Below are 9,783 nucleotides of genomic sequence, written 5' to 3'. Positions count from 1 at the left end.
TTTCACAGTGATTTTGTTCTTTTAACACTAGTGTCAACAGAGATGTTAGCATGTGCAGGGATTTCCACAAGTTATTAACTGACAATCTAAGTGACTGCACTGTAATCTTGCAGTCATCTTGGCAGGACAAACTGGCAGCAGTGTTGAACTTTTCTCATTTATAGATGATTTGTCTTACGGTTGACTGAAAAACATCAAGCCTTTTAGAGATACTATTAAGTGATCTGAGCTCTCTTTTGTTCTAGCCAAGGAAACAAAATAACCAATCTTATTGATTGGACTTGAGTTTAGCCGAATTCTGACTCCAGTTAGCTGTTGGAGAAGTCAATAGCCTAGAGATTTACTCCTATTTTTACACACACACACACACACACACACACACACACACACACACACACACACACACACACACACACACACATATATATATATATATATATATATATATATATACATGTGAAATATATATATATAATACATGTGAAAATAGATACAAATGGTTCACATACTATTCATTGCAACCATGCTTCTTGGAGCCGCTTTTTACAGTGATCTGAAATAATTGTAGTGTGATGCAGCTGTTTATGTCTCCAGTAAATTCATGAGGACAAGACTGTGCCCCACCAATTACTGAGAATTTCATTTTTATTGTCAATATCCTAACTGGAGGTAAGAACGTATGAATCCCAAACTATAGTGCTTGACAGCAACTAGGTGAGATGGAGTATTACGCTTCCATCACTTAAATGAAACTGGTACGCTATGATACAAGAATCAATATTAATTTCAGTAAAGAACATAGGCTTCAAAATAAAAGCGTATCTGCTTGAAATAAATATTTTTAAAGAGAAATAAAACCCAAGCTCTTCACATCCTAAGAAAAAGGGATCACTGTACAAAGGTAAAAAAATACAAATTAAATAAATAAATAAAACATGGTGTGCTTTTCAATGCTAACAAGCAATCCATTTTGTCAGGTTAAGAATAACTCTTTTGTTCTGAAACAATAAAGCAGACATGCATTGTTTTTCTGCTACTGAGGCAATTTGGTTACAATGATTTAATACAGTAATAGCTGTGGGGGAATGGCACGGTATGACTGTAATAAAGCAGTGTTTTTCGACCTTTTTGTCTTACAGTATGTACCCCCAAAGGCCTATTCATGTTACTCTTACCAGTTCATTAACACAACCAAAAATCTATACACACACACTGTAGCCCTACAGTGGTATGTGAAAGTTTGGGAACCCCTTGCAGAATCTGTGAAAATGTGAATAATTTTAACAAAATAAGAGAGATCATACTTAAACTATACTATAAACTGCGGCAACTGTAGTTGCCCGTGGACTTAAAGGGGTAAATGGATAGGGCTCACTTACAATTAGTAAATAAAACAAACAAACAAACAGTACAAATTAAAATTAAACAAATACAAAGAGAAAATACATGATTGGTGCAGGAAATCATTTACAATTTGAAAGTTTTAATGTAATATATTTTAAGAAACATTTAATAAAAATAATTTACATGTTAAGTGTGTTGACAGTCTGTGTAGTTGGATGGTTAAATTCCAGAAAATCAATAATGGTGTGTCTCTGGCAGTTAAATAATAATAATAATAATAATAATAATAATAATAAAGGCAGGAATTTCAGCATAAAATGATTCTTTAAGACAAGTCCTAAATAAAACTACAACTTTCTTAGGTAGATAATTACTTGATCTGAGGTGGCAACTCATCATCAGTGTGATGTCATCAGTCTTGCCAGTTAAACTGGTGAATTTCAAAGTAAATGTTGCTCACTTGTTAAGACCATGATGATGATTTTGATGTTTAACATGAGGTGCTAAACAGATATCCTCATATGGATTTTTGGATGGAGGTGGCAATGATGTGAATTGTGCTCAATCAACACCCTTCCACCAAACCCACAGTTGTCAAAATTTGACGTGCTATAATCTGCATCACGTACAATCACACAAAAGATGGTGTCATCTCCAATCCTTTATTGCATCAAAAAATACTCATAAATCCAGACTTTGGATATGCATTCCAAACTATTGTTGTATATTCAAAGCAGTGCTCTGTCTGATAGCCTTTCCTCAGACAGTAAAAAAGTCATTTATCACCAAATTTAAACAGTTCTCTCCTCATGCAGACTCAAGATGTGTCAGTATATTGAGAACACTTCCAGAACGCCTTTTTTTTTTTTCTGAGAGAAGAGAGAGTGTGACAAGAAGAGAGGCCTACCACTGAATCCCGGATGGTTGGGGAAGAAACTTTTTAGTGACATATTTAGAGCATTGAATGTGAGTGTGATTCAGCAGAGACTGAATCGCTTCCTTAGAATTCATAGGGCTTGCAGAAAACAATGCATTTGTAGTGTGGAAAAGGGAATTGGGGCCTTGTTATGGAGGAGGGAAGGAAAATATAGCCTCTGAAACACCGTGATGCTAGACAAATGTCTCTCATTTTTATTAACCATGACCTATATATTGCTTAAAGGAATAATTCATACAAAAATGAAGATTTGGTCATTAATTTTACACTCTCGTGATGATCCAAATCAGAATGACGGTTTTTCTCTTATGGAAGACAAAAAGTAGCAATTAAACAGTCAAATTTAACACTAGTCAGTAAAGACCACCAGGATGCAGATATTAAATATGCATTATTTATGAAAAATAATTCTTAACTTAATCTTCAAGACATCATTCAAATTCTCTGTACACTCGAGCACTCGAGACCATATCGCTTCTAGTTACTTGCTCATTTTAGTCAGATGTGACCAATTCAAGGAATGATCCACTGAATCAGTGAGCTGTTCACTGAACAATCAAATTTTAAAATGAATCTGTATGATTTCAGAAATGATTTAACTATTTTTTTTTCATATTAAATTTGGTCCCTTAAAAGGAATAAATAAAAGGAAACTGATTTTTTTTCTTCTCACAATTCTGACTTTATCCTCTGAACTGCAAGTGTATACCTCTAAAATTTGAAAAACCTTTCTTTCTTTCTTTCTTTCTTTCTTTCTTTCTTTCTTTCTTTCTTTCTTTCTTTCTTTCTTTCTTTCTTTCTTTCTTTCTTTCTTTTTCTTTCCTTTCATTTAAATAGTTAAACCTGCTAAAACAGATGTGTTTTGAACATTCCTTAAGTATTAATTTTGAAAGTGATTGATGAGTTGACGTGTGTAAAACGATTCTTCTAATTAGAATGGTGTGGAATGTCTTTTCCAGTATTCTGGTCTAGGTCAGCAATCAGCAAATACCTTTTCAGACTGCACACATCCTGAGCTTCTCATGCAGAAAGCATTTCATTTTAGAACAGACATGCTGATGTGCTTGATTTTGCATTCTTTTTTGAAGTAGTGCCTGACTCAGCTGAAGTTAAAATATTTGATGTGGTTTTAGTGTGATATGGAATTGAACAGAAGGGATTTCTTTTTCAGTCTCTACAATGGTCCTCGACTGCATGCAGTAAAAAAATACAAACAAAAACACAAACCTGTGAATTCAAAGGAAACTACATCTATGAGTTTTATGATGGATAAATAATTTGGCAGGCAAAGCAAGGACTCTGTCAAGTGTCTGGATGGAAAATTAGCACAGATTTTTTTTTTTTTTTTACACTGCTCTGCTGCTTCTGTGGATTATCAAAAGACACTAATAGGGCAATAAACTTTCCTTTTTTTGTTTATTGCACAAAAAGTAAAATAAGTAAAGTAATACAATTCAAAACAGTGTTTGTTTTTCTGTGAAGAAAACTGATAATTTCCTTAATATCGAAAGGTACAGTAATGAATACCTTCGCAGAAAGACAATGGAACGATGTTGATGAGAGCCAATTATTCATGACCTTCCCGGAGCAAGACCTGTCAAAAGTTAAAATCATCCTTGTTTTATTGTATTAAGGGCGTGACTTTATGGCGCGATTAAAGTTCAGCATTATCTGGCTCATTACAATAAGACTTAGAACTTGACATTCAGAATCTACTTGACATTTCTATTTGTATTAACAGGTTGTAAAACTGAAGGTAAGTCATCTTTCCAATAGTTTGAAGAGTCCTCTTTGGATTGTGAGAGCACAAAGATAGTCTCTGATGATGAAAAGTGAAGGAACTTAAAAGTGGAGATGTTTTTATGAAAGATGCATCTTCTGTGATCAACCACTTGATTATGGACGAAAAGAAGATAAATTCAGATGTAGCCTGAAGTAAAGCCAATTGCTTGTTTTGTTTCTTCATGCAGGTTATAAATGAGGTCATCTATTAACTTATATTGGTGAGTCCAGCATTAGTAAAGGTTGAAATTGACAATGAGTAACAAAATAAATAAATAAATAGTTTGTAAAGCCCGTTTCACACCACACATGTAAGCAACACATTTATTTCAGTGCCCATATTAACAGGTTACGACATTCACACTGCCTACTTAAGCAGCACAGTTAGAGTTTCAGCACTGAGCCTATTTTTGTTATATGTAGCACATTGAACAGAGAAAATTGGTTGTAAACATGTTTATCAACACAAAACATAAAATTATAAAGCGAAATACTTGCTTATGGATGTAAAATGTCTGTTGTACTGGATTTAAGCCGATTTAAGCACACATTAATAGGCAGTCCTTATTTAAATCTGCCTAAATCCTGATGGTGCAGTTTATCATTACTTTTTGGGTTCCACATGTAAATTAGATTTGATGATTGTAATATCATGTTTGTAATAGTTCCCTTTCATGAACGGTCTCTCCTGCAGCATTAACACTCTATAGGAAAACTCCAGTTTACTCTGATACGTCAGCTCTGAGTGGCATTTCATCATAATTTACTCCTTCATCAACAAAGAGAATCTCCTCATTGACTCTTCAAGCAAGAAACCAAATAAGGAGAAGAAAGAAGCCTAACATCCTGCTCACCGCTGTCAGAAGAAGCCACCGGCAGCGGAAGAAGCTCAATGGATTCCCCTGCAGCCATACAGCATTTAAAAGAATATATTTTCTGAGCAAATTTTCACGGTAACATTATTGCAAATGATGCAAGATAGAATCCCACAATGCAGATGGGGATGGTGAGTGCGTTGCTTGTCTGGGTAGTGCCCATGCAGAGGCTCTTTGTATGCTTCGGAGGCCACTCTAAAGGGATGCCATTTCACTGGATAGTGAATGCTCTAGCCCTGGGTTACTTCCAGTGGGCTTACAGTGTCATCCCACTCCTCTAGAGGGATGGCCTCCTCCCAGGATTTGTTTAAATGAAGTTCTATTGGTCATCTCTGTGCGGTCGCCTGCTGGTCATTGCCATCTACCTTCACCAGATTTTATAACTCGGACATCTCTGCCGTGCAGGCACAGATTTTGTTTGCTTAATCTACCCAAGCCCCTTTGTAAGTGAGCAAGGTCATCAGTGTAGCTAATTGCTTGTCATTATTAGTTAATGCTTACATGAGCCCTTGGTATGGATACTCTGGGTTTGGTTTCACAGAGCAGCTTTATTTTGCACTTGCTTATAGCATGGCACGATTGGATATGTTCCCCATAGCTTGTTAATTCAACAGGAGAGATAGTTTGAAAGTTAATGCTCTGGTTACTTATTTAACCTTGGTTCCCTGAGATAGGCTGAAATGCTATATGGCTAAAAATCAAAAGTTTCTGATGAAATTGCATTCAGAGCCAATTTATATAGCAGTCAGCTCCACCCTATTTAGTGTGTTGAAGTGCCATTTGCTCATGCAGCTACATGAACAAGATAAAATCAGGCTTCAGTATAATTGTAAAATGAAGTTTCCCCATAGCATGTTAATGCACTGCTCAATCTCTTATTTCAGGAATGTGAAGTTACGCAAGTAACCAGGATGTTTTTGATAGTTCACTCACACTAATTATTTTATCAGTTGAATTATTATTTATAATATAGAAATACACATTTTAATGAATTATATTTGAATTAATATACATTACCATTTAAAAGTTTGGGGTCAGTAAGAATTTTCCTGAAATAAATTGATATTTGAATTCACAGGTTTTTAGTGTTACAGAATATTTATATTTCAAATAAATTCAATTATTTAGCTCTTTCTATTAATCAGCTTTTATTAAGCAACTTGTTTGGTATTTTAACATTGATAATAGTAAGACATATTCTTAAGCATCAAACTGGCATACTAAAATATATTCTGAAGTTTCATGTGACAGTGGAGTAATGACTGGTGAAAATTCATAATTACATTTTTAAATATATTAATTTAAAAACAAGTTTCTTTTTTTTAAAACTACTTTAAAATGTAATATTATTTCACATTAATAATGCATTTTTTTACTATATTTTTTAATAAATGCAGCCTTGGTGAGCATAAAAATGTCCAACCTCCAGCGTTTTAAAAGAAGTGCAAAAGACAATTAATGTTCAGGTAACACTTTATTTTGATAGTCGACTTCTAGTAACTACAGATAACTTTGCAACAACATGTTAATTAGGAGTCATTAAGAGTATTAGTAGACTGTCTGCTTATTGTGACGATCGTGCCAAATATCTGACAACACTTTATTTTGATGGTTGCTCAACAGATGTTCTACTGGCTATAAATACCTTAACAAGTATGGCACCTTATTCTACTAACCCTAACCTTACAGTATACAAATGCTCTAAAGAGAGTAAGTTGACATGTAGTTGCAAAGTTACTTACAGTTAGTAGAATGTCTAAAACGGACTATAGAAATAAAGTGCAACTAATGTTTATTACATTATTATTATTATTATTATTATTATTATTATTATTATTATTATTAATAATAATAATAATAATAATAATAATAATAATAATAATAATAATAATAATAATAAAATCATATAAATCCATAAATCACATTAAAAATGCTTACATTTAATCATGTATCAGATGCTTTAATAAAAAAGCAACTTACAAGTAGGGATAATAAAAGCAATTAAACCAACAAAAGAGCAAAAAAATGAAAGCGCTGTGACAATTCCTGGTGAGTCTAACGCAGTACACATGGCAAAGTGTTTTTTTTGTGTTTGTTTTTTTTTTCTTAGGCTTGCAGTGTGTAATAGGCCTAACTCATAATAAAATGTGAGGAAGGAAGGGAAGGTAGGGAAGGAAAAAGCAAAGATCATTTATCACAAAGTTAACTTTATTGTTGAAAATCTCCATTTGAGTTTGTTATAGTTTATACAATATAAGTTTATACAATATAATCAAATAACGGATAAGAGATTCTTTCATATACTCTTTTGATAATTGATGAAGAGGTCTCATTAGCTCCACTCTCAGGGAGATCGACAGAAAACAACATGGGTCAAAATGAACATTGTAATGACTTGGTTGGACAGTACAGAATCACTGGAAATGGCTGCCCTAGTGTAAAGCCACGGCTCTGATGAATCACTGTACAGTGATGTCAGAGCGCACCACAACACTTAGACAGGAAGACAACAGGTGCAAACAGCCTGTGGCTATCAAACTAGTGGCAGAGACCCGGAGGGCAGTAAATAGGGCTGGAGAGGCTCGATCAGCATGGAAGCAAACAGCACAGTCTGGGGCAGTCAGTGAGGGCGATCCAAACAGATGTGTTCATGGGGCATCAGTGAAAAGTATCTACTGTGACATTCCAGGCACTGGCCTGGCAGAATTCCTGCTAAGTGCTGGTAAACATGTTTGGAAGGATTGCTACAGTAGCAGGGCAACAATTTTTTAGATTTGATGTTTATCCTATTTTATCCTAGGTTATAGACTCCTCTTGCATGGATCATTGCAAATAACAATGTCAACAGTTGAAAGACAAATAAAGCAGTTTATGAGGCACTTTTTATATCAAAGAGGTTTTTTTTTTTTTTTTTTTGGTTCTTTGACTTGTATATAAGAAGTATATAAAACAGATGTTAAAATGCAGTCGGAAAAAATAGTTCCACGTTTTTTCTTAAATGTAAACAGAAGTCTGTAAAATATGCATGAGGTACAGGAAAGGCACATAGCCAGCCTTATCAGTGTCTTTCCCTAGCCTCAGATAACAACTTAATTTAAAGATACAGTTTACCCCAAAATGAAAATTAAACATTCCAAACTTGTATGATTGACTTTCTTCTGCGGAAAAACAACAGCAGCTGGCCGATTTTTTTATTTATATATATATGTATGTGTGTGTGTGTGTGTGTGTGTGTGTGTGTGTGTGTGTGTGTGTGTTCTATTGTGTTCATATTATCAAAGCAAATCACTTTCATTGTATAGACAGTGAGGTTTTAACCTGTTTTTTGTTCATTTAATCAATGTCAGTGGGGTCCAATACAATATTTCATCCACATTGACTTTCATTGTATACACTAGTGGATAGACAAAGAAAAAAGCTGTCTTGTAAATCATCTTTAAACTCTCTTGTATTTTGTCAAGGTTTGTTAACTTTTGCTGTTTTTCAGTGAAGTTTCAACCTTTTTGTCCATATCAAAATAAATAGAGTCCAAAACAATATTTTATCCCCACTGACTTTCATTGTATAGACTCATACATTGCTATTTTTTTTTCTCACTTAAAAAAGAACACTCACTTAGACCTTTTTGGAAAATTGACCTTTTTTGTTTTGACGTGAAATCTCAGCAAAATTGCACTAATTACACCGGACCTTTACACACAAGAAGGTAAGTCATACAGGTTTGGAATAACATGACAATTTTCATTTTAGATTGAACTATTCCTTTAAGTGCCATGCCTGAAATAAATAAACTTTGTGTTTTTCACAGAGAGCCTGAAAATGTGTAGCCTGTCATTTAGCACATCAGCGTATGCTTAATTTCCCATCTTTTCCATGTCCTTATACTCATGCTCTTTAAATATTCCAGCCAGTGTTTTGAAACGAGGACCCCAGTCATAGAGATTTCTGTAATCCTCCTTGGGTTCAAGCACCCAGGACTCAATGGAACTGAGAGACTCAGCCACCGAACCCTCTCCCTCATATGCATACGTGACCAGAGAGTCATATGGAGGTGCTGAGTTCTCCAGCAGACAGTGATGGATGTAGGCTCGGATGTCCTCACTGTCCTCGTTGGACATACACGCACTAGCCCGATTGGGCTCATCCACTGATTTTATTTTTTGCAGCTGTGCTGTCTCTTTGATGCCTTTGGGGTTGCGTAATGTACCTATGTCAAATGCCTGAGTGTCCTCTTCCCCACCTCCCTCATCGTCGTAGTGTATCACATTGTCCCGAATGTCCTCTTTAGACGACATCAGAGTGTCCTTCTTATGTTTTCTCAGGCCCATATAGAGCACCACCATCACTGCAAAACACCAGAGGCGCATAACTTGTTCCGTGGCATTATACAAGCTGACATACAGTACAGGGCCTTTAAGTGGCAACAAACTAGTGCAAAAAAAAAAAGGGGGTGGTCACATGATCCGAAGCCATTAGCTGATTTCTTTTTTTGTTCGTACGTGGGTTTTCAAAATGGGACTAAAGAGAACGGCAGCCTGAGGGTAGCCATAATGCAGTTTTGACATGCTGTCTGTCACCATTGTACTGCCTCAGTTGTGTTTGAGGAGGGGAGGTAGTTTTTCTGGGCTTTCATCTCCCTCCTCAGAGGCAGACAGCGCTCGCTCTCCCCACTCCACTCAAAGAAAGACGCTAGAGAGAAAGAGACAGGGAGGCACAGGCGCTGCTGCGAGAATTAAAGATTAGACCTAATAATTCACGCTTTCTGAAGAAGCAGAGGGAAAAATGTGGCTAAATCAAGCTGCATGTGTTGTTAGGGGAAAGTTTTCTAATGTAGTTTTTTCTAGT

General features: G+C 35.4%; 1 pseudogene; it reads right to left on the bottom strand.

Annotated features, from left to right (window-relative positions):
- Nucleotides 1–8,792: 8,792 nt before the first annotated feature.
- LOC113080875 (cadherin-12-like) overlaps nt 8,793–9,783 on the bottom strand; it is a 32,123-nt pseudogene continuing 31,132 nt past the window's right edge.

Source organism: Carassius auratus, unplaced genomic scaffold (assembly GCF_003368295.1).
Source record: "Carassius auratus strain Wakin unplaced genomic scaffold, ASM336829v1 scaf_tig00032385, whole genome shotgun sequence".
Taxonomy (NCBI): Eukaryota; Metazoa; Chordata; class Actinopteri; order Cypriniformes; family Cyprinidae; genus Carassius; species Carassius auratus.
This window is presented reverse-complemented; position numbering and strand designations above follow the sequence as displayed.